Source organism: Ochotona curzoniae, unplaced genomic scaffold, assembly GCF_017591425.1.
Source record: "Ochotona curzoniae isolate NIBS_2020 unplaced genomic scaffold, NIBS_Ocur_1.0 scaffold_4506, whole genome shotgun sequence".
In the NCBI taxonomy this organism is placed as follows: domain Eukaryota; kingdom Metazoa; phylum Chordata; class Mammalia; order Lagomorpha; family Ochotonidae; genus Ochotona; species Ochotona curzoniae.
Window position 1 is genome coordinate 21,422,552 of NW_024467119.1, and position 25,433 is coordinate 21,447,984.

Consider the following 25,433-nt stretch of genomic DNA (forward strand, 5'->3'; position numbering starts at 1 on the left):
ATCACTTTAACGGTCACACAAAATCTGCACTATGCATGAATGGGCTCACCAGATGATGCTAAATCAACACCTGGGAATTTACACTAGAAATAGTAGTTCATGTTGACAACATTAAAGATTGATGGCAATCAACAAGCACTTAGAAAGCTCACCATCATTAACAATGCTAGCCTACCTCTATGCCAAGGGCCTTTGATGGCATTTGTCTTAATTAAAATTTCAACTAAAATCCATAGATAGCAAATAAGGTAAACATCAAAAAGAACTTCATGCCAAATTTTCATGTCATATCCAACTTAGTGACCATTCTATATAAACAAAACCAAACCTAGGTTTTATAAGGGTAAAATCACTCACTATTTTGAAAATAGTCCTCAGACTTTGGGAATCACATGTTTAAAACCAATTTAACATTTACTCAAGAAATAGTTTGCATGCCCAATATTATCACCTACTGTTCCAGGCACTAAAAAGAATAAGACATGCTCCTTATCCTCTGGAACACACAAATGTTTTCACGGGACTACTTGGAAATGCTTTAGAATATTCTATTTTTAAATAAACCAAGTGGAAACCAGCATTTCTCATTCTTTTTACTTTTTGTTGTTCTCTCATCAAATAGCTGTCACTATTATGAAATGAGAACAGCTAGAGGAAACAAAGCAACTTAATCATAAAGCAAGGGAGTGGTGAACAGATATCTCAACAGCCCAAAGCAGGAGTTCTAGGACACAAAGGGCAAATTTTCAGAGGGCAGGCATTTGACTGAGCAGTCAAAACGCCTGCTGGGGCATCCTATATCAGCGTCAGGTGACCAGCCATCCAAGGCAGGAACCTGGTAACCACAGTGATGGCTCAAGTAGCTAGAACCCTGCCACTCCCCTGGCCAGTGGGCCTTCTGCTTTGGCCGTGGCAGGCTCCGGAGTAAACCATCTGAATGCATCACTCACTCTTACTCTTTCTCTCTGTGTCTCCAATAAGTATATTAAGCACTTAAAATATTTAATAGGGAAATGAAGGGTCTAGCATGATGGCTCAATGGCTAAATCCTCACTTTACAAGCTCTGGGATCCCATATGGGTTGCCGGTTTTTGTCCTGGCTAATCTACTTCCCACCTAGCTCTCTGCTGATGCCCTGGGAAAACAACAGAGGATGGTCCAAGGCCTTGGCACCCTGCACCCTATATAAGGGGCCCAGAGGAAGCACCTTGCTCCTGATTGGCTCAGCTCCGGCCACCATGGCCATTTAAGGAGTGAACAGTCAGAAGGAAGATCTTTAAAAAATTAAAATTTTGGCCTGGCAAGGTAGCACAGTGGCTGGAGTCCTTGCCTTGCATGTGCCAGGATCCCATATGGGTGCTGATTCTAATCCCAGAGGCCCCATTTCCCATACAGCTCCCTTTTTGTGGCCTGTGAAAACAGTGGAGGATGGTCCAGGGCCTTGGGACCCTGCACCCATGTAGGAGATCAGGAGGACGCTCCAGGCTCCTAGCTTCGGATTGGAAAGCTAGGAGGAAATGAAAGAATGAAAAGTTTCATTGGGGCAATTAAATAAATGATAAATAGGTTAAGCACATACCCTACATGTAACTTAAGGTGATGCCAATTGGTTTCCTAAATCAGTGATATTTTTTCTACTGACAAGTCAATTAGGCAATAGTAATAAGAAGTTGTTGTTATATAAAATTCTGTAAATAAAACTTAAAATTTATTCTTAAGGGATCTACTTCACATCAACTAGCTATCTATCCAAACAAAATGTACAGACATATGGTGGCAATTAGGATTCCAGAACAAGATGAAATTACATTATTGGTGCTTATACATCTTTCCAAATGCAATAATCTTATAGTAACATAGGTATAACTAGAGGAAGCTTATGGCTTTGAAAAGAGTGGGGACACAGTCACCCTGTCAGTTTCAAAAGTACAAACACTTTCAAAAATGAAATATGCACTTGTATAAATGTACTCATTTTAAAACTTTTAAAACTTAACTAGACAGACCAAAATCATAAACTAGAAACAGACTCACACTTCAATCACACAGAAATGATAGTTTCTTTCAACAAATGATGCTAGAACAATCTGTCATCTATATGCAAAAATGAATACACATCAATTCTCACCTGTATCACAAAGTAAACTATGATAATATACAGTTGCTCATGGTCGGGGAAAGCAGTGAGGGTGCCCTAAGTGCCTGGGCCTCCTGCCACCCATTGAAGAGAATGAGACGCTCCAGGCTTCACTCAAGCCTGGCCCAATACTGGCGATTGTGGCCTTCTGGGGGAGGGAGGGTGGATCATCATGTGGAAGATCTTTCCCTGTCCTCGCCATCTATCCTCTATCATTTATTAAATGAATAAATACTAAAAAACAGAACATTAAACATCTCCACAAAACATATCTTTTATTATAAGCCTGGGACCTTAGAGTTATAGTATGACCTATAATTTCTCTAAGGTTTAATCATACCGTAGTTTTAAAATGTTTCCAGTTTTGCCATATTCTAATTGAGAAAAGCTAATCTGATCTCGAGTATTACTTAACAGAAATAAATGTCAGTTACTTTTCTACCTTAATACACAAACAGTATCGGTTAAAAATCTTTGACTATATGGGCCTGGCGGGATGGCCTGGTGGCTAGTCCTTGAACCCACAGGATCCCATGTGGGCACCATTTCTAATCCCTGCAGCTCCACTTCCCATCCAGCTCCCTCTTGTGGCCCGGGAAAGCAGTTGAGGACGGCCCAAAGCTTTGGGACCCTGCACCTGTGTGGGATACCCGGAAGAAGTTCCTGGATCCTGGCTTCAGATTGGCATGGCATCGGCCGTTGCGCTCACTTGGGGAGTGAAACATCGGATGGAAGATCTTCCTCTCTGTCTCTCCTCCTCTCTGTGTATGTAACTTTCCAATAAATAAATAAATCTTTAAAACAAAATCTTTGGCTATTATGAAAAACTATTTCAATAAGGCAAACTTTGTCTGAAAAACATTAAAGACCATAGTCTCCCTAGAGAATACACACACACACACACACACACACACACACACACACACACATGCTATTCAAAAGAAAAATCCTATTCAAAATGTATTTAAAACATACTCCTCAAAACAATTAAGACTGCACTTATTGAGCAGTTACTCAGTACTTTAACTTCAAACAAAATACCAATGGCTGCCTGCTTTGTTTAAAAGCCTAAAGGTCACTTACAAATGCACAAAAGTAACAATTTACCTCAAGACAATTAATTTTCTTTTCCACGATAAAAGATGTTTTCCCAACAATCTCTAAGCATAGAGTAAGTGATATCATAAGTAGGCTATAGATCTTCTTTTTGAAATTCAAGTGCAATTAAATACAGAAAAACATTTCAGTCCGGATGTTAAGATCTAAAACTTTCCACAATGAGAAAAATCCAACTCAAAGGCTATTAACGCTAAAGTTGAGAATCCCTGCACAGACATAAGCAAAGCACGGATCCCGGGTATAGCAAGCGCTAAACGACTATCAGCAACACCAAGTACATTGCAAAGGAAGCAGTATGCCAAAGAGAAACAGAAAAGTCAAAGGCTGTTGATCAAAGACACCCTAGCCAATTAAAATTGTCTCTAGATGTTAAAAAAGCAGGTATCTTTCCCACCAAAGGTTGAGAATCCTAATAATTTCCACAGGAGACCAAAAAAACAGATATAACTGTCGTTCACTGAGTACCAATCATGTGACAAACATCAGTCACAAGGTTTTACATGTATTAATTTGCAGAGGCAATCACAACTACTTCAAGTTGCAGGTGTTTTAATTATCTCTATTTTAGAAGGGCACAGGGACACTCTCAAACTTGTCTTTGATTGCGCTGCTGTTAGTGGGTACCTGAGTGCGACTTAACCTACTCTTAACCTACTCTTCCTGGCTCAACAGGCCCAGCCTTATCCACTACACCATCTTGCCATACATGCTTGACAAGCAATCATCACAAGAATTCTGGGCCTAGGGCTGGTTTTGTGACCCGTTGTGTTAAAGCCACAGCATGCAATGCTTTCTCCCATATCCAAGTGTTGGTGTGAGTCCTGGCTGCGCAGCTTCACCCTGGGAATGCAGCAGAAGATGGCTCAAGTTCTTGGGCCCTTGCCACCATCATGGGAAACCCAGGTTGAATTTCAGGCTACTGGCTTGGGTCTGACCTAGGGTCATCGTGGTCATCTGAAGAGTGAACCAACAGATAGAAACTAAAAGCTCTCTCACTCTCTTTCTGTGTTGCTCTGCTTTTCAAGGAAATAAATCTTAAGCAGGGGAAGGGGTAGGATCTGGGACTTTGAGTACTAAAAGCAGCAGTCACTGATTGTTGGATGTTGAGCAAGGAGACTTGAGAAACTCAGTGTAACTTCAGGAATTGCTCTGTGCTTGAAGACAAATAAGCTTTCTACCAGAAACGAGCATATGGGTGTTTTCCTGTCAATTTTTACTAATATAAAGAATGTGCAACACAAAACTTAAAATGGCATGCAAAAACCAGTTGTAAATTCCATATAGTCAGCTACACTGCCACAGAATGTTGTAGTTGATGTAGCAACAAAGTGAGTGTAATTCCATAATAAATGACAGTTGATCATTTCATTCGCATTTAACAGACAAAGCTGAAGCAACAAAGACTTGTCAGACTGATTGGGAACTGTGGTTAGCAAGTTAGCCACCACTTCAGATGCCTTCATCCCATACCGAGTATCAGGATGAGTCCTTTACTGCTTTGCTTCTGATTTAGCATGCAAGCTAACCCATCCTGGAAGACAACAAAACACGGCTCAAGTGCTTCAACCCCTAACGCCCATGAAGCTGACCCCCATGGAGGTCTGGGTACTGACTTGGCCCTAGCCCCATCCTCGCTGCAGACACAGTGTAATCCAGCAGATGCAAACCCTTTCTGTCTGTCAGTCTGTCTCTCTGGCCTTCAAATATACAAAAATATAAACATCTAAAAAACTTGTCAAACTTCAATTGTTTATCAATGTCATGAACAGTGTCTTGATAATGATTTTCTAATACTCAAAGAATAATTCCCAACATTTTGTACTATAGAACATACTAAATTTTAATTTTGCCCAAAACTCTTTTAAATCTGGACACAAATTAGTCTCCATTTGAAATATGTGCAGTATTTCTGTGATGAGACTATTCCCATTCATACATTTATAATATACAGTGTTCCATATGAATGGTAACTTTCAAGATATCAAGGAAATAAATCCACAAAGAGCTAGGAAGACTCCCACCAGCATAATACTACACACTATTTCATATGTACCTCAAATAACCTGAAAAGCACAGACAGTAGTAAAAAAAAAATTAGAAAGTAACATTTCTAGCATGATTTTTGTTTATATAGCTTGATTTTTAACAGATTGTGTTTAGTAACTGTCTTGCAAGATTCTTTAAAAAAATTAACAACTAGAGCTCTCAGGTCAACACAAGGCAACTCTGGCACACAATCGTCACAGATGCAAAATCTTGCTTTCCCCTCCCCCACGAATCATCAGTCCTTTGTGATCAATTCTACTTCACTGAAAAATTCAAAAAGAACACTGAATTGCTCTTATACTTAGCATAACTTACTTCCGCCATCCCATTAACACATTCATTTAATAAGCAGTAAGATCTGCAAGTGGTTAAGAATGCATAAATCCTATGAGAAAAGAATTAGAATTTTAGAAGCGAAATCATATGTGATCCAGTTCTCAAGCCTTGGTTAACCTTGATTAACCTTCAAAGATGAAACAATTCCAGTTCTATAGAAACTTCAATAAAGCTGAGGTAAAGTTATACTGGCACCAAAATCAAATACACACAGTACAAAAAAAAAATTACTATGTCTATAAATCTGAAACTATGAAAGATTTTAAAATGTGTCTAAAAATGTTAGTAAATCAAATCCAGCGACACCTAAAAAGAATAATACATCATAGCAGGCGGTGGTTATTCCAGAAATGCAAGGCTAGCCTAATACTCAAATTTTTTTTGAACATACGTCACCTGTGTACCATAAATATATAATGATCATCTCAAATACATAGGAAGCATTTGAAAACTTCAACATTCATTTGTATTTTAAGACCAACTCTTCATTTCAAAAAATAAAGAATGCACTGAGCCAGACAACAGCATGAATAAGAAGCAGCTACCAGACTGAGTTTCTGAAATTCTGAATGTTTTTCTAAGATCAGAAACAAGATGAAGATTATCTTCTTTTTTATCCAACTTTGCAACTAGAAGTGTTATTCTTGCAAGCAGGCAGGTAAGGGAAGAAAAAATACAGAAGGATTTCAGACTGGAAGGAAGGATCAAATCTACCCTTAGTCACAGAAAACAAATTATTTATATGAGAAAATTCTACAGAATACACACACAAAATCATGCAATATTAGTTGCCTTTCCATGTGTAAGTAACAAATAAAAACGGTTCTTAAAGTGCTATTTATAATGCCATCAAAAATTATAAACACTTAGACATTCATATAAAAATGCACAGGACCAGTATCATGGAAACACAATATTAAAAAAATTAAATAACTAAATAAATCATACTCAGATTCATTATTGTTTAAGTATCAGTTCTCCATAAACTTATCTCCAGCTTGAACACAAGTCCAATGAAATTTAAGCATATTTTATAGAAATACAAGATAGCTAACTTCAAAACATTTTTTAAAAGAAAAATAAAACTGGAGGGCTTATACAAATTTCAAGCTTCATTATGAAGTAACAGTAATTACAGAACTAAGATGTGTTTATCTTAAAGATCAAAACAACAAAGAGTCTAGAAGTAGTGCCATGAACACATGGTCAATTTCCAACAGAGGCACTAAATCATGTCCATGGAGAAAGGATAATCTCCAACAGGCAGTGTAGACTGTCACATTCTAGCAAATGAAACTTGATTTTAAACTCGTGCCTCACACATAATCAAAATGAGTAATAACTCTAAATGAAAGAGCAGAGTGTAGATACTAGAAGAAAACATTAATGATAACTAGCTTAGCAAAAATTTCTTATCAAAAACAAAACAAAAATCAATAAAAACTGAAGAAGTGGACCTCATCAAAAACTTTAGCTCTCTGAAACAATTAGGAAGAAAGTAAAAACTCAAATCAGACTGGGAGAATATTTACAGATCACTGAAATGAATACACACAAACACATACACAAGTATGTGTATGTATCTCCAAGAATAAACAAAGAACTCTCAATTTAAAATAACTGCAAGGGATGGTGGGCAGTGCCTTGGCATAACAAGATAAGCCTCTGACTGTACCACCTGCGTCCCATATGGGCACAGGTTCGAGTCCTGGCTACTCTACTTGTAATCCAGCTACAGAATCGGAAACAGTAAGAGACCTTCATTTAAAACGGCCCACTAAAGGTCCTCTATATTTTTCTTCATACGCACAGATCAGAAACCCTGAGGGGATAAGGAGAGCTCTACTTAGCAGGATAGATGAGAAAATCACTAGAAATCAGGAGACACCTGAAACCTTTACAAGTGCTTTATTCTAACACCCCTAACTCAAGGAACCTGGAGTATCCAGTGATCCAAAACAAGTTCCGTTTCTGACACATTAACAAGTCAATTATACACTCATTTAATACAGTCTACTCTTCAACACATTTAGAGATAAACACAAAACATGTTTCCATTACTGAAACAAATCTGCACAGTTTCGTCTCTTTAATTACCAACATAGATATTGAAATAAATAAGAAAAACGGTTTGAGGGGTAGGCATTGTGGCATAGTATAAACGATGGCTTTGGCTATCTGCATCCCACACTGAAATACTGAGTGCAGGATACTCAGCTTCCTGCTAATGTACCTGGGAGCTCAGTGTAAGATAAACCAAATAGTTGGGCCCCTGCCAGGCACACAGAAGACCTGGATGGAGTTCAAAACTCCTGGCTTCAGCCTGGCCTAGATGCAGCTATCGAAGGTTTTTTATCTGTCATTCCCTCTGTCACTCTGCCTTTCAAATAATCTTTTCCTTTTGTGCTTCAGAAGTGGAGCAGCCAAAACTCAAGATTGCCACTCATATGGGACGCCAGAGCTGCTAGCAGCAGCTTAACCTGCTGTATAACAGCACTGACCCTAAAACTAATGGTTTAATTGAGAAACCATTTTCATGCTGAATAAATTTCGTAATTATTTCAGCTTTTTCTTTGATAAAATATTTTAAATTAAACTGCAAATATAAAATTCTAAACAATGTTAAATTCTAAGAATAACTGTAACAGCTATTCCTGACTTTAAACTTGAATCAAGTTATACAATGCTTCAATGTTAGGTAATCATATAAAATATACATGTAAATATGTGTTCAAAATTACTCAGAATGTAGAAAAGACACATGGGAATCTGCACATTTCTATTAAAAACAGAGGACTAGGCACACGAGCATCTCAGCCTACCAGCTGAGCCAGGAGGGCTGCCTTCATCCCCTGTGAGAGTTCCTAGGTTGCAGTCCCAGCTTGGCTCTTGATTCTAGCTCCAACTAATGTACACCTTGGGGAGTGGTCGGGGTGGTGCAAGTAGCTGGATCCTTGCCAACCGGGTAGGGTCCCTGGACTGAATTCCCAACTCCCACTTCAGTCTGGCCCAACACCAGCCACAGAGGGTCTTCAGGAAGCACAACTATAAATGGAAGCTCTATGTCTCAACAATTCTCTATGCCTTGCAAATAAAATTAAAGCAGAAAAATCTTAGTAACTGCAATAAACGTGATATTACAAAGAAAATTTCCATTCAGGAACATCATCTTGATTTTCAAAGAACTTAAAAGAAAGGTAAAGACGATGCTGACTCACACTGATACAAAGCATTAAACAAAGCCTTTAGCCCTCCGCTTCGAGCATAAATAAATGCCTGACACGGGTATCCACCCTACTCACAGAAAGCATTGCCAAAAGGTTTGTACTAGCGGAAAAGGTTTGAAGGGAAGGGGTGTCAACTTGAAAACAGTTCCTAAAATAGTTGCTTATAAAGATGAAGAACAAGAGAGCTTATAAAAGCTTTGAGTCAAGTTGGTTCCAGGAAAAGGATCCATTGACCCTATGTGAAGGCAAAAACAGCCATGGAAAAGCAGATACCCAGATTTTGTCAGCAGAAGGAAGAATATTGTTCATCATTTCCCACACAGGCAGATTTAACTTGTAATCCACATATTCCTGGCAAGGAGACACTTTACAAAATTAACAAACAAACTAAATATGATGTTCTTCCACATTTCAGCCCTGCAGTCAAAATGCCAATTTCACAAACTCAAAGGTCAAAAAGAAGTAAGGTTTCCTGTTTTGTGAGTCATTACCTTCCTCCTGAGCTAACCAATGCAGAATTTCCTTCTTGTTTTGAAGCTGACAAAAAGACAGCAAACATACGTGAAATTGTAGGCAGTTACCCAGATTCAAGGGTATCACATTCTAAAACCTAATGATGCACAATCCATGTCTATTACTAACTTTATTGCACAAAAGCCAAGTACTTACAAAAGTACTTACTTTTCCTAAAAATTCTCCTCTCCCCACTTTCTTGTAATACTGTCCCATACATAAAAAGTAATGAAGAATAAATAAAATGAAAATCTGAGGACCACACTATTTCTTGAAACTTTCTCCCCTCTTTGCTTCTAGATCAGAATTTAACTGGGCTGGAGGAAGACACAATATATAGGAAATCATGCACCAAATGCCCAGTATGTGCCCAGCTAGTAAGTTACAGATTTCCATGCCTTATCACATTTAACTGCACTAAAATGACCATCCGAATGTTGATGCTTTGCATGCTAAGGCTAGCAAGCTGCAGTGCAGAGCCATGCAGCATCCAGCATGTCAGAGCTACTGACTGCACTGCAAGCTGAACACAGGGAAGTCTGAACACAAATCCAGCATCCCACAAAACTACATCTAGCTGAATTTTACACATTCCTAGAAGAAAGCAGAAAACGATCCTGGGCTGCAGAGAGTTCTAAGGCAATGGCTGCTTTTATAAAATGACATATTAAATGATATCTCAAAGTCTTTAATGTCTAAAATAATAAAATCTAAAGCAGAAAACTAAGTCTACAGAATATTTCCAATGGATAACGAGGTAATGTTTCTAAAACATAAATATTACAAATCAGGAAGAACATCCCAACAGAAAAATTTGGGAGTAAAGGTCACGATCAGGTAAATCAGACAATAGGGTATCTCTAAAAATTGTGGGGAAAAAAGTATCCTTGCTATTAGACAAAAACTTATAAACACAGACCCTCAAAAACTAATGGAAAAAACTAATGATGTGACTAGATGTCTAGGCTTATGGGCATTTATCACACAATTGAAAGAAGTGCAATTTTACACATTCCTAACAATCTGAAAACACATATTAAAATTTTAAATGTGTAATTATCTTGATCAAAGAAGTCCAATTCTAGAAACTTATCCCTTTACATAAGTATAAAGCTGCAACTGTCATCACAGCCTGTAGGCTAAGCCTCCACCCATGGTGTCAGTATTCCACATGGGTGTTGATTCAAGCCCCAGCTGCTCTACCTCGGATCCAGTTTCTAAAGGTCTAAGAAAGCAACAGGGATGGCTTAGGTCCTCAAGCCCCTGCACTCACTAGGGGATGAGGAGGAAGCTCCTGGCTCCTGACTTCATACCAGCCCTGGCCACTGAGGCCATTTGTGGACTGAACCAGCTGTCTCTCCTCTCTGTAATTCTGCCTATCAAAAACATACAATTTTTTAAAAGTACCTACACATTCTTTTCACTTCATTAGGGTTGACAAACAAAAACAAGCTGTCAGTCATTAAGGGATTGAGCGGTGGCTCATCAATAAAATTAATTAGAAAGAAGTCACAAGATGGATAGCTGATGTTGAATAGTTCACTAATTCCTCAAAAAATTAAACAAAGAACTACCATTTTGACCCAGCAATCCCACACCTGATGATATATCCAAGAGAGACAGAAACACATACCCATGAGTTCTCAGATTTACAATATCCACACATGCTCATATACACATAAAGACATTTTATGTAGCTATAAGAAGCAATAAAATACTAGTTTACTGTACAACATGGATTGATCTTGAAAATCCTATCTTCAAACAAGCCAGACATGAAAGGTCACATATCATATGATTCACTTACATTAAATGTCAGGAATAGATAAATTCATAAGAACAAAAGATAAGTGCCAGAGAACAAGGGAACCAGAATTTACTGATACAGATAAGGGATGAATGGGGGTGCTAAAGTGGAACACTCTAGCAATGATGATTCACAAAATAATAAATTACTAAAACATTCACTTTAATCTGTTATATAATACATAAGCCTCAATTTTTAACACTAAGTTTTTTTAAAGTATGAGGGATACTTACTGATAGGAAAAAAGTTACTAAATTTTAAAAAGCAAGGTTAAAAAATTATACCCTGTATGACTATGCTATGTTAGCATGACTTTGTAAATACATTTAACTCACAACATAAAATGTGCACTGTGGCACAGAAGGCTGAGGCAATGCCGGCCCCAGGTGAGCGCCTGTGGGCTGCCCTACTTTTGATCCGTCTCCCTGCTAACATGCCTGAGAAAGCAGTGGAGGATGGCACAAATGCTTGGGACTGCATGCCCCCTTGGGCGAGCCCAAAAGCTCCTGGCTCCAGTCCAGCCTCAGCCCTCATGGAGCATTTCCAGTCACGGAGGGAGTAAACCAGGGAATGGAAGATATTGCTCTCTCTCTTTTTCCTCTCATTTGAGGAGTGAATCAGGGAAGGCAAGATGTGTCTGTGTGTGTTGGGTGGGGGGTGCGTCCTTGTGAGAGTCCCCCTCTCTTCAACTCTGCCTTTCAATTAAATAAGTAAGTAAATCTTTTAAGTAATTATACATTGTATCCCACTACTAACAGAATTGATCTCTAGTAGAAAGGCAGGGAGCGAGAGAAGGAGGGAAAGAAGGAAGATAAAAATACACTCTTCAGTTACTGTCACTTGAATACCTTTTTCACAAGTAATACTTCCAGAAACAGACATGACACAATACAAACATTACCATTTGCAAAGAAAAACACATTGCTAAGACAAAAATACCAAGAAACCGGGAAACAATACAAAGATTCACATGGAGCGCAAGCACCTGGCACAGCAGTTAGGATGCCACAGAGACGGCTCAAATCCAGCCACAGCGCCCAGGCTCGAGCTCCGACCCCACCCCTGACTCGGACTTCCAGATCCTGCACAGCCTAGCAAGCAGCAGATGACCGCCCTGCTACTGGAGTCCCATCACCATGTGCAAGGCCACGGCTTTACTCTACTGGTTTCAACCTTCCCACTTCCAGACGTCATGCGCATTTGGGAGGCGAAGCAATTTTCCCTCTCCTCCTCCCTCTTTTCCTTCCTTCCTTTTTTCCTTCTCCTTCTGACTTTCAAACAAAAATATATAAAGCATTAGCCTAGACTCCACAAACCTCAGAGAAAGAGAACCTGAGATTATACATAATTATGCATATTATATATACACATAAAAATTACATCACTACTCCTTCTATCTTCAGTAGATCTCTTTTACTCTTTTTCTTCTCTCTGTAAACCTACCCTTCAAATAAAAAATATCTTTCTTTCTTTTTCTTTCTTTCATTTTATTTTATATTTTATAGAAAGAAAATAAATGAAGGGAAATGACTGGGGCCTTCTCAATAAAAATAAATATTTATAAAAAATCACTGTCATTCTTTCAAATAAAAAATCTTTTAAAAAATACTAAATTCTGGTGTCTCTCCCTCCTCTTTCGAGAGGCACCCCACCTCCTGGTTTTCTCTCCAGAGGCGCTTTCCCCTTCCTTCCCTTCCCTGCTCATCTGCTCCCTTCGCAAATAAACTTTTCTGTCTGCAACAGATTCCTGGCTTTTTATTTCTATACTCAGCAGAGGAAAGAACCCACCGGGCAATTCTGGTAAAATATTTTCCCTGGAGCCCAACATGGAGCTGGAAAAGAGACTTGGATGGGAGCCACATGGCCCTACTCAACTGAGAGACGACTTAACAAGGGGTCTTCAATCTCCAGGTGACCTTGAACATGCAAACTTGTATGACAACCAGACCAACTTCTGCCATGGCAACTTGGATGACCTGGACCATCTCTCTGGATCCCACACCTCCAGGGGCCCCTTACCCAATTTCAGCAGGAAGTAGCCAGAAGACATCGTCGCCCTTTACCCCTACAGAAGTAGGGTGTGAGATTTCAAGAGGGGGGCCTGAGACCATCCAGACCTGCTCAGGTCTTGGCCACACCTTCACGTGGGCGGCACCAGCACTGCCCACCCATCTTCTAATTAATTAAGAGACCACCAATGGGGAACATCTTACCTGTAGGTTCCCCGCCCAACAAGAAGGGGTCAAGGAAGGCTTAAAACCCTAAGCTCCTTCCTCAAACCTTTGGTGTCTCTCCCTCCTCTTGAGAGGCACCCCACTTCCTGGTTTTGTCTCCAGAGGTGCTTTCACCTTCCTTCCCTTCCCTGCTCACCTGGTCCTTTCGCAAATAAACTTTTCTGTCTGCAACAGAAAAAGAAAAAATACTAAATTCACTGACTTCTAGTTAAAATGTAAAACCTATTCAATCTCTTACAGAATTAACAAGACCTCTGATTTTTTGTTAAGATTTATTTATTTTTATTGGAAGGTCAGATATATGGGGAGAGAGGAGTAGAGACAGAGAGATCTTCCATCCAATGGTTCACTCCCCAGGCGGCCACAACGCCTAGAGCTGAGCCAACCCGAAGCCAGGATCCAGGACCTTCCTCCAGGTATCCCATGCGGGTGCAGGGTCCCAAAGCTTTGGGCCGTCCTCAACTGCTTTCCCAGGCCACAAGCAGGAAGCTGGATGGGAAGCGGAGCTGCCGGGATTAGAACCGGCGCCCACATGGGATCTCGGGTGTGCAAGGTGAGGACTTTAACCACTATGCCATCATGCCAGGCTCAAGACCTGAGTTTTATACACAATAATTACATTTCATATGTTACAACTGCTACAGAAATCTAAAATGCTATCTATTCACTTAAGAGTTTAAAATGACGGCAGTTATTACACACACTGATCTTCTTACTTAAAAGGCAAAAGATTTACACACTTTGAAGAGAAACCAGAGCATAGATCTAGCTATTCAGACGATGTAGGGAACCAGAATTTTGGCACAGCAGGTTACCATTTCCTACAATGCCGGCATCCACACTGTTTCTGAGATCCAACTGTTCAGCTTCCAAAAAGCCCCCTGTTAATGCGTCTGAAAAGGCACGGAAGAAAGCCCAGGGTACTCGTCACCTACATCCAGAACAGATGGAGTTCCAAGTCCCTGGCATTGGTCTGGGCCCAGCTCTGGCTTTTGCAGCCACGTGTAAAATTAATCAACAGATAGAAAATCTCTCTCTGCTTGACACTGTGCCTTTTAAATAATCACATTATTCTAAAAAGAAACAAAATCAGAGGCAGGAAGGAAAACCAATCTTTTTTCCTGACTTATTTATTGATTCTGGCCCTGTGGTGTAGCCACTACCAGCAATGCCAGAACCCCATGAGGATTCCAGTTCAGTTCAGTTCCTGGCAGCTCCACTTCAGATCCAGCTCCCTGCTAACGCACCTGGAAAGGTAGAAGATGGCCCAAGTGCCTGAGCCCTGCTACCCACAGAGGAGATCTGAAAGAAGCTCCTGGCTTCAGCCTGGTGCCACCATGGTCATTGTAGCTAGCCTTCTGAGAAGTGAACCAGTGGATGCAGGTTTTGTTTATCCCCCCATCTCTCTATAACTCTGACTTAATTAATTATAACTATTTAAATTTTTACTAGTAAAAAGTAAAAGTATTTTACTTAAGATGCAGTTGGAGACAGAAAGAGAGAAAGAGATTTTCCACCCCCTGGTTCATTCCCCCAAATGGCCTCAACGGCCAGGGCTGGCCCACGGTGAAGCCAGGAGATCTTTCTTGGTCTCCCACATAAGCGGCAGGAGCCCGGGTACTGTTTTATCCTTCTTTGTTTTGTCCTGGCTACTCTCAGCCAGATCTCAGGACAGAAACCAAGGCCCAAAAGAGAAAATGCCACGAAGAGCAGACTCAATGCATTGCGCCCCAATGCCAACCCCAAGAAACTCAATCCTAAGAATATTTTATTTATTCAGGCATAAAACTAGAGAGCACCCAAGTTCAGGTAACCATAGACTCAATCTGTTTAACATAAATTCCCTAACTGCCCCTTGAACTCTCCCTTCTGTTCCGTCATGTGTCTGACTTTTCCTTCACATTCAATCACCAGTGTCACTTGAAAGGTTTCTTTTCCTTCCTAACACAAATCTTATTTCTTTGTTTGTAGAAATTAGAGTTACAGAGAGAGAAGGAGAGCTAGCAAGAGCTCTTTCACCTATTGGTTCATTCCCCAAATGACTGCAAAGGCCGGAGCTAGCCTGGTCCAACGCTAGTAGCAGGAACTTCTGAGTCTCCCATGTGGATGCAAGGGCCTAGGTACTTGGGCCACCTTCTGTTGTTCTCTAGGCACATTAGCAGGAAGCCACATTTAAAGTGGAGTAGCGGGCCCAGCGGCGTGGTCTAGTGGCTAGGGTCCTCGCCTTGCACGCCCGGGATCCCAAATGGGCACCAGTTCTAATCCCGGCAGCTCCACTTCCCATCCAGCTCCCTGCTTGTGGCCTGGGAAAGCAGTCGAGGACGGCCCAAAGCTTTGGGACCCTGCACCCGTGTGGGAGACCCGGAAGAGGTTCCTGGCTCCTGGCTTCGGATCAGCATAGCATCGGCCATTGCACTCACTTGGGGAGTGAACCATTGGATGGAAGATCTTCCTCTCTGTCTCTCCTCCTCTCTGTATATCCGCCTTTCCAATAAATAAATAAATCTTTTTTAAAAAAAAAAAAGAAAGAAAGTGGAGTAGCAGGGATACGAACTGGTACACACACAGGATGGCGGAACAATAAGCAGAGGCTTAGGCTGTGTGCCCCGGCACCAGTCCCTAAATCTTATTTCATATTACTGTATACTTTAATCTTTAAAAGCTCTGTCTCCACACAGTTTCTTCTCAACTGCTTCTGTATGCCTCAACGACATTAGCTTCAGGGATCAGGGCTACGACACAAGTTAAGCCACCACATGTGTTGCTGACACTACACACCAGAGCACCAAACTTGCGTCTAAGCTGTTCTGCCTCTCATTTGGCTTCCTGTTACAGTGTCTGGGAAAGTCCTGGACCCTGGCAAACCATGTGGGACACCCAGAAGGAGTGTGGGGTGCCCCGCTTCTGCCCAGCCCCAGCCCTGGCTATTGCAATCTTCAGAGAGTGAACCATCAAATGAACTGAGAGCTCGCGCATTCTCTAACTCTTCCTTTCAAAAAACAAGTGAATTTTTTTTTTAACTTACAAACTGTCACCACCATCCTGCTCAAATCATTCCATGGCTCTCAGTGTCTTAAACAATACTGATAATTATGAGATTTTGGAAATCTGTAGTACTATTAGTCTAAACAACTGCATTATAGCATAGAACCATATATTACACATCACAGTTATGGACTTCATTAATTTTTTTTATATTATAGAGGCAGAGAAACAAAGATAAAGAGGGATCTTCTACCTGCTAGTTCACTCTCCAAACGTTTGCAAAACCCAGAGCAGGGCAGGCTGAAGTGAGGAGCAAGGAACCGAGTTTGGGTCTCCTATGTGGGTGACAGAAGCCTAAGTACTTCTGCCCTCACCGGCTCCTTGTCAAGTACACATTAGGAAGCTGGGAGCGGAAGCAGAGCTGAGACTTGAACCCAAGCTCTGCAGTAAAGGATGCGAGCATCACCAGCAGCTTCCTACCTCCTGCACCTAAGGCGACAGCGTATGAATTTGAACCACCACCTGTTGCTTTAGAGCTGAAATCTTTGTGTCAATGACTTGAAAACCAAATTGAAATTTTTTTACCCAAAGCACTAAGTCTACCTATAATCATGTCCCAGGCCCTTTTATTAGCTTCAAATTCCCATTCAGGCCCCAGAAGATAACCAGAAGTAAACTTAATTTCCCACTCATGTCATTGAATCTGAACTTGTCTCTGCAACTACAAACTTCATGCAAAAAAAAGTTGATGTAATTTTCGCTGTTAGCAGTGCCATTTGCTTATTCATTAATAAACACTAAAGTTCCCACTACAAGTCTAACAGTACAGTAAGCCCCTACTCTGTGTGTCACACTTGACCGGAGATTCGTGTTGTGGTTTACAGATGAAGCCGACACCTACAACACGTTCCGTATGAGGGCGTAGTCAAATCCTGGCAGTCCCACTTCTAATCCAGCTCCCTGCTAATGGCCTGGGAAAGCAGCAAAAGAACACTCAACTTCTTGGGCCCGGTGCGGTGGCCTAGCGGCTATCCTTGAACGCCCCGGGATCCCACATGGGCACCAGTTTAATACTGGCAGCTCCACTACCCATCTGGCTCCCTGCTTGTGGCCTGGGAAACCAGTCAAGGACGGCCCAAAGCCTTGGGACCTGCACCCGTGTGGGAAACCCAGAAGAGCTCCTGGCTTTTGGCACCTGGTTTTTGGCACCTGGCTTCAGATCGGCTCAGCTCCGGCAGTTGTGGCTACCTGAGCGTTAACCAGCGGATGGAAGATCTTTGTCTCCTCTCTCTGTAAATCTGACTTGCCAATAAAATATTATCTTTAAAAAATAAATAAAAATAAAATAAAATCCATGAGCTCTGTGTACAACAGCACTTACGCTACTTTGTCAACTGGAACATTTTGCCTTCACTTGTTTGCTGGACCCATATTCAAACATCCCGCAGGTCCAGGTAGTATTAAGAGTGTGGAAGTCCAACACATCCAACTGTAATCATGAGCATATAAATACACTTGTATGTGTCCTAGTAACAGGCCACAATAGTAAGTTCAGGCGTTCGGCACAACAATTAAGAAGTCACTAGAACACTCACATTCCACATTGGAGGGCCTGGGGTTAAAGTTCAGGAAGCATATCCACTTCCAGTTTCCTGCTCACACACCCTGGGAGGTAGCAGCGAAGACTCAAGGACTTGGATCTCTACCAAGTCTAGTCCTGGCTTTGGCCTGCCAGTATGGCTACTGCGGGCATTTGGGAAGTGAAACAATGGCTAGATTACCTATCTATCTATCTATCTATCTATCTATCATCTATCTATCATCTATCTCTGCCTTCCAAATATTAAATTATAAATAGAAATTTAAAATAACAAAGGCAGGAAGTGGCTTTTGACAGTGTTTAATTACATTTTTTAATTTATTTGAAAGGCATAATTATAAAGAGATGGTGAAAGGGGAAGGAAAAGGCAGAGATGGAAAAGAGGAGGAGAGACAATGAGAGGGAAGAGATATCTTTCATCTGCTGACTTAATCCTCAAATGGCCACAGCAGCAGGGGCTATGCCAGACTGAAGCCAGAAGTCCAGAGCTACTCTGGGTCTCCCACATGGGTGCAAGGGGCCTAAACATTCGGGGTTCCTAGGCACATTAGCAGGGAACTGGATCAGAAGTGCAGCAGGCAGATCTTGAAGTGGCAGCCAATACAGCTGCCAGTACTGCAGACAGAGACAACACTCACTATGCAACAATGCTGTCCTTGATACGCAATAATCCAACAAGAGTTAGTCTTATTCCTTGATTAATAGAGTACATTTCAATTTTTGTTTTATTCTTCATGTTATTAAATATAATAGCTTATAGCAAGCAGATTCTGAATATTTCCTAATAAGTTACATACATTTTTTTTTGGTGATTCTAGTTCTTTGAAGTACTTCAAGGTTACCATCCCGTAAGTCACATCATATTGCTGCCTTTTTTTTTTGTAAGATTTATTTATTTTTTATTGGAAAGTCACATTTACAAGAAGGAGAAGAGGCAGAGAGAAAGCTCTTCCATCTGCTGGTTCATTCCCCAAGTGGTGACAACAACCGGAGCTGAGCTGAGCCAAAGGCAGAAGCCAGGAGCTTCTCTGGGTCTGCCATGCAGGTACAGGGCCATCCTCCACTGCATTCTCAGATCACAAGCAGAGAGCTGGATGGGAAATGGATCAGCAGACATGAATCCATGCCCATATGGGGTCCTGGCCCATGTAAGGCGAGGATATTAACCACGAGGCTACTTTTTGTTTTTTAATTTAAATTTAAATAAAATGTAAATGTTAATGTTGCAGAAGACTATACTAAAGTCAAAACTCTAATATAGATCCTGTAGATACGCAGTTTTTGTTTTTTAAATATAATCAATGATCAAAGGCAAAGGTATGTGAGAAAAAGCAGGTGTTTGGTGTAATGGTTGAAATGCCACTATGGGGCCTTGGGACCCTGCATCCGCATGGGAGACCTTGAGGAGGTTTCTGGCTCCTGGCTTCGCATCAGCACAGCACCAGCCATTGCAGTCACTTGGGGAGTGAATCGTCAAATGGAAGATCTTCCTCTCTGTCTCTCCTCTCTGTGTATATCTGACTCTGCAATAAAAACAAATAAATCTTGGGGGAAAAAAAGATGCCACTATAAGGAATATTTACAAAAGCAAAACCATTGATGCTGAAATGCTTGGGGTTAAGGGGTCGTCTACTGATAGATGCCTCACAACCCACACCTTCATCCAATGCAGCAAAGGTAAGGGCACTTCTTTTCAATTCTGCAGTCACTCTCTGGGAGTTAGTGCTCCTGGTTCCTGTTTCCACTCCACACTTAGCTACCAGACTAATTAGAAATACCCCATACTCTTTATTGAGCACTTTTTTTCCAAAACAATACTCTCCAGTGCTCAAGAAATTTCAATCATTCCAATATGAGGTAAAAGATTAAGGGCCTGCCAAATATACACACAGACTGATGAAAACATTATTAGGATCCGGGGCGGTGGCCCAGTGGCTAAAATCCTCGCCTTAAATGCGCCGAGATGCCAAATGGGTGCCAGTTCGTATCCCAGCAGTCCTGCTTCCCACCCTGCTCCCTGCTTGTGGCCTAGGAAAGCAGTTGAGGACGGCCCAAAGCCTTGGGACCCTGCACCTGCGTAGGAGACCAGGAAGAAGCCCCAGGTTCCTGGCTTCAGATTGGCTCAGCTCTAGGCGTTGTGATTGCTTGAGGAGTGAAGTATTGGATGGAAGATCGTCCTCTCTCCATCCTCCTCTCTGTATATTCGCCTTTCTGATAAAAATAAAAATAAATAAATCTTAAAAAAAAAAAAGCATTATTAGAGACCAGCAAAAAAAAAGCTGGAAATGGAAGACAAAGATGGAAGAAGGGTGGGAGGGTCTGGTTCTTCTTCACCACCCAATTTAATATCACATCTGCCATTCATCACTAGATATTCTCATTTCCTGACCTATATTCCACACCTTCTTCAAAACTCAATACTAATATCTTTTCACCAAAAAAAAAAAGAAAAATTGCAATAAACCTGCAAAAAAATTCTCTTCCTCACTCTGATAAAAGGCATTTATGAGAATTCTGTTAACATTATACTTAATAGGAGACTGAACATTTTCCCCTTACAAGCAGACACTAGAAGGAAGCCCTACAAGTGTCTGTCCTTGACACTTCTTTCCAAAGACATGTTAGAGGTACTTTCCAAGGCAGTTAGGCAAGAAAATAAAATAAAATGCGCTCACATTGGAAAAAAAGTAAAAATACGTTCATTTGCAAGTGATGCAAACCTACAGAATCTATGTAAAAACTATTAAAACCAGTAAGCTCAGCAAGAGATAGAGACTTAGAGCAACAAAAATAGTGTCTTTATATGCTTGCATTGAACTACTTGAGAATGACAGTCCATCTAAAATTGCACCTAAAGAAGTAAGACAACTGGGCCCGGTGGGATGGCCTAGCAGCTAAATTCCTCCCCGTGAACACCCCAGGATCCCATATGGGCACCGGTTCTAATTCCGGCAGCTCCACTTCCCATCCAGCTCCCTGCTTGTGGCCTGGGAAAGCAGTTGAGGATGGCCCAAAGCTTTGGGACCCTGTACCCGTGTGGGAGACCCAGAAGAAGTTCCTGGCTCCTGGCTTTGGATCGGCATAGCATAACATCGGCCGTTGCGCTCACTTGGATAGTGAAACATCGGAAGGAAGCTCTTCCTCTCTGTCTCTCCTCCTCTCTGTATATCTGACTTTCCAATACATAAATAAATCTTTCTAAAAAAAAAAAAAGAAAAGAAAAGAAATAAGACAATTGAGAAGAAATGCAATAGGACATATAACTTACACTCTAAAAACAATAAAAGATCATTGAGAGCAATTAAACAAAAAAAGGAGAACATCTTACGTTCACAGAGAACCTTTCTATTGAGATGGCAATGCCCCCAAATCATCTACAGATTCAACACATAACCTCATCCAAATTCCTGCAGGCTTCCATAACACTGATATGAAAATGCTGAGACCCAAATAACCAAAATAATCTTGAAAAAGAGCAATCTCAAGTCTCACACTTCTCAATTAAAAAGCAACAATAGTTACAACGGAACAGGCAAAAGGATATAACAGATCAATAGACAAGGACTGAAATTTCCAAACCAACTGTGATGACTGTTCAACTGGTCTCTGACAAGAGTAACAAGAGAAGTCAATGGAGGAAAGAATAACCTTCCTAACACATGGGACTGGGACAAGTGGAGACCCACACGCAGAGCAGTGTTAGACTCCCTCCACAGTAATATCCTATTCTGAAGTTAAGTCCCAACTGATCAAGGACCTAAGTGCAAGCCATAAAGTATTTAGAACAAAAACAATAAATTTTTTGTGATCTTAGCTAGGCAAAGGTTTCTTAGCCATGACACCAAAAGTGCAATGTCAACTAGAAAAAAAAAAAAGAACATTGACTACAAGCTGAAACTTTTAATATCCAGAATGATACCACTAAGAAAGTAAAAAGGCAATTCACATGAAGAGGGAAAATATGTGCAAAACATATGTAACTGTATGTATATGTAGATCACATTTAAGGACTCTTCCAACTGAATAATAAAAAGTAACTCAAGGGCCCGGCACGGTGGCACAAGTGGTTAAAGGTCCTCGCCTTGCACGCCCGGGATCCCATATGGGCACCGGTTCTAATCCCGGCAGCCCCGCTTCCCTTCCAGCTCCCTGCCTGTGGCCCGGGAAAGCAGTCAAGGACGGCCCAAAGCTTTGGGACCCTGCACCCGCGTGGGAGACCCGGAAGAGGCTCCTGGCTTCAGATCGGCATAGTATCGGCCCGTTGCGCTCACTTGGGGAGTGAATCATCGGACGGAAGATCTTCCTCTCTGTCTCTCCTCTCTGTATATCCGCCTTTCCAATTTAAAAAAAAAAAAAGTAACTCAATACAAACACAGGCAAAGAATGAGAGCCTTTTCACACATGTCTCCAAGGGATATACACAGATGTCCAAAAAGGACAGGAAAAGATGCTCGGTATGACTAGCAGTAAAAGAAAGGCAAATCAAAACACAGAGGCACCATTTCCCGTCTACCAGGATGGATGATGACAAGACAGAGCAACTGGAGCCCTCATATACTACTGATATGAATGCAAGATACTGAGCTGCTTTTGAAAACAGTCTAGAAATTCCTCAACAGTCTGAACTTGAATGACCGTGGTTCCATTACGTTGTGTGATACTAACTTCATTCTTAGGGACATACTCAAAACAACTGAAAACATACGGCACAAAAAAAGTTGGCAAATTATAAGTTGCAATAGACAAGAAAATAGAAAAAAAATATTCATCAGTTGATTAGCTGGTAATCAAAATGTGCTATATCCATGAAGTGGCATCATTTATAGCCATAAAAAGAATAAAATACAATTACATAGATGTACCCTTGAAAGCACAATAAATTAAAGTACACATATAAAGATTTCATTTGTATAAAATGTCCAGAAAAGACATTCCTACACAAAACGTAGGTAAATCATCAAATTGAACTAGGTGAATGGAAGAATGAAGGACGACTCTTAAAATATGGGATCTATATTTCGGATGACGAAAACGTTCTTAAGGGGGCCAGGTTAATCTTTTACCTGCAAGCACCACCAGCATCCCATATGGGTGCCAGTTCGTGTTCTGGCTGTTCCACTTGCCATTCAGCTCCCTGTTTATGGCCTAGGAAAGCAGCAAAGGATGGTCCAAAGTCTTAGAACCCTGTCACCCACACGGGAGACCTGGAAAAGGCTCCTGGCTTCAGCTCAGCTCTGGCCATTTGAGGAATGAACCAGCAGTTGGGAGCTCTTTCCTTCTCTCTTTATCTACATAAATCTGTCTTTCCAATTTAAAAAAAAAAAAAAAAAGCAGCAACAAGAAATGTTCTTAAGGGGGCTGGTGCTGTGGCTGGATTGTCTAATCCCCTGTCTGCAATGCTGCATTCCATGAGTGGCAATTTGCATCCCAGCTGCTCCACCACAAAAGCAGCTCCCTGGTTATGGACTGGGGAACCAACAGAGGATGGCCCAACTCTTGGGCCCCTGCACCCATGCAGGAGATCCAGAAAAGGCTCCTGGCTCCGGGCTTTGGACTGGCTCAGCTCTGTCCATTGTAGTCATTAAAGGAATGAACCAGAGAACAGAAGATCTGTATCTCTTCTTTCTCTATAAATGAAAATAAATCTTTTAAAACTTCACAGAAAACATCCTAAATTGTACCTTTTGTTTGGCTACTATCAAAAAAAAAAAGTTCTGGGCCCGGCACGGTGGCACAAGTGGTTAAGGTCCTCAAGTGGTTAAGGTCCTCGCCTTGCACGCCCGGGATCCCATATGGGCGCCGGTTCTAATCCCAGCAGCCCCGCTTCCCTTCCAGCTCCCTGCCTGTGGCCTGGGAAAGCAGTCGAGGACGGCCCAAGGCTTTGGGACCCTGCAGCTGTGTGGGAGACCCGGAAGAGGCTCCTGGCTTCGGATCGGCATAGCATCGACCGTTGCACTCACTTGGGGAGTGAATCATCGGATGGAAGACCTTCCTCTCTGTCTCTCCTCTCTGTATATCTGCCTTTCCAATAAAAAAAAATAATAAAAATAAATCTTTAAAAAAAAAAGTTATTAAAATCCTGGGCAATAAAAACAGTGATTTAAATCAAAATTAAAGTTGTCCAGGGGCTGACATGTGGTGCAGCTCATTAAGCTGTTGCCTGTGATAATGCCGGCATACGATGTGGACACCAGTTCAAGTCTCGACTGCTCCATTTCAAATTCAGCTCCCTGTCAATGCACCCAGAAAACCAGTCCCACTGGCTGGGTCCCTGCCACCCATAGGGGTGATCCACTGGAGTTCTAGACTTCAGCCTGACCCAGTCCCAGCTGTGGTGGCAACTTGGAAAGTGAACCAGCTGTCTCTCTCTGTAACTCCACATCTAAAAAAAGTAATTTTCTTAAAAAAAAAAAATCAAGTTGTCCAGAGACAAAAACCCCTTAGTGTGCTGGCCCTCCAGGTCCATCGTTAGAGTGCATTCACTCAAAGGAAGTTGTAGTATTTTCATCCTGAAGTGTGAGCACAAGTTAACCATTATCTTTTGTTGTTCACTTGATGGTTTTACTGTTCCTTCTGGGTTCAGGCTTCAATATATTAATGTTCCCAACTTGAGTCACTGCAACAGCAACAACAAGCCATCCCAGGGTACAACCAAATACTACTCAGTATTGTGAAAACATAAAATACTAACAGTAATGCTGCACACCAGCAAGAAAAAAAAACAAATATATATATATATATATATAAAGAAAAACACTATTTCCTATGAAACCACACCTGAGGAAATGAAATTCGGAGTTTTACCCTACTGCACTGAACTGATGGCAAAATACAGAAATAACTCAGCTAGAACCCAGCGAGCCACAATGAAAATGTAAAACAGTAATGAATAAGCCCACTAAAGATTACAGAATTCAACCGTAATTTCTCTGTAAAACCTAAATCCTTGAGGGGCTTCTGAAATTCACTTACCATTCAAGCCCCTCACAGGTAAGAACATCCCTTTACATTCTGTGGCCCTCCCCCTTCCCTCCTCTCAACTCCCCCTCAGACCCAAAGGCCAGTTTTACTCTTTGAAGGGAAGCAATTCTGAAGTATTATCACTGACCTTTAGACAGAATTTCATAAATCTCCGTCATCTAAAATAACAGTGAAAGGCCCCTTGTGGCAGAGATGACCAAGCTGTTCACCAGCCAGGGCCTACATTTTCCATCCCCCTTATATTATTTAAAATATTGTATTACACACACACACACACACACACACACATATGTCTGTGACAAATTATTGCCAATAAAACTGGGGAAATATTTGTCCTTTTAAAAATCTGTGTCTTCTTTACAAATGGTCTGTGGGCAACAGGTAGAACTCCAGGTATGTAGGCAATGGGGAAGTCACACGATCTAAGGAACCAGGATCCTTAAATGAT

At 41.2% G+C, this 25,433-nt stretch overlaps 1 protein-coding gene and 1 long non-coding RNA gene across 3 annotated transcripts in view; both read right to left on the reverse strand.

The window, feature by feature from the left end:
* CNOT6L (CCR4-NOT transcription complex subunit 6 like) overlaps window positions 1-25,433 on the reverse strand; it is a 90,605-nt gene that overhangs the window by 61,035 nt on the left and 4,137 nt on the right. The gene's annotated exons all lie outside the window — the stretch shown is intronic.
* On the reverse strand, window positions 21,554-23,151 carry LOC121146960. Its single transcript, XR_005882314.1, has 2 exons — window positions 22,366-23,151; window positions 21,554-22,041 (listed from the first exon to the last, which is right to left on the reverse strand). It is a non-coding gene; the product is annotated as an uncharacterized LOC121146960 (long non-coding RNA).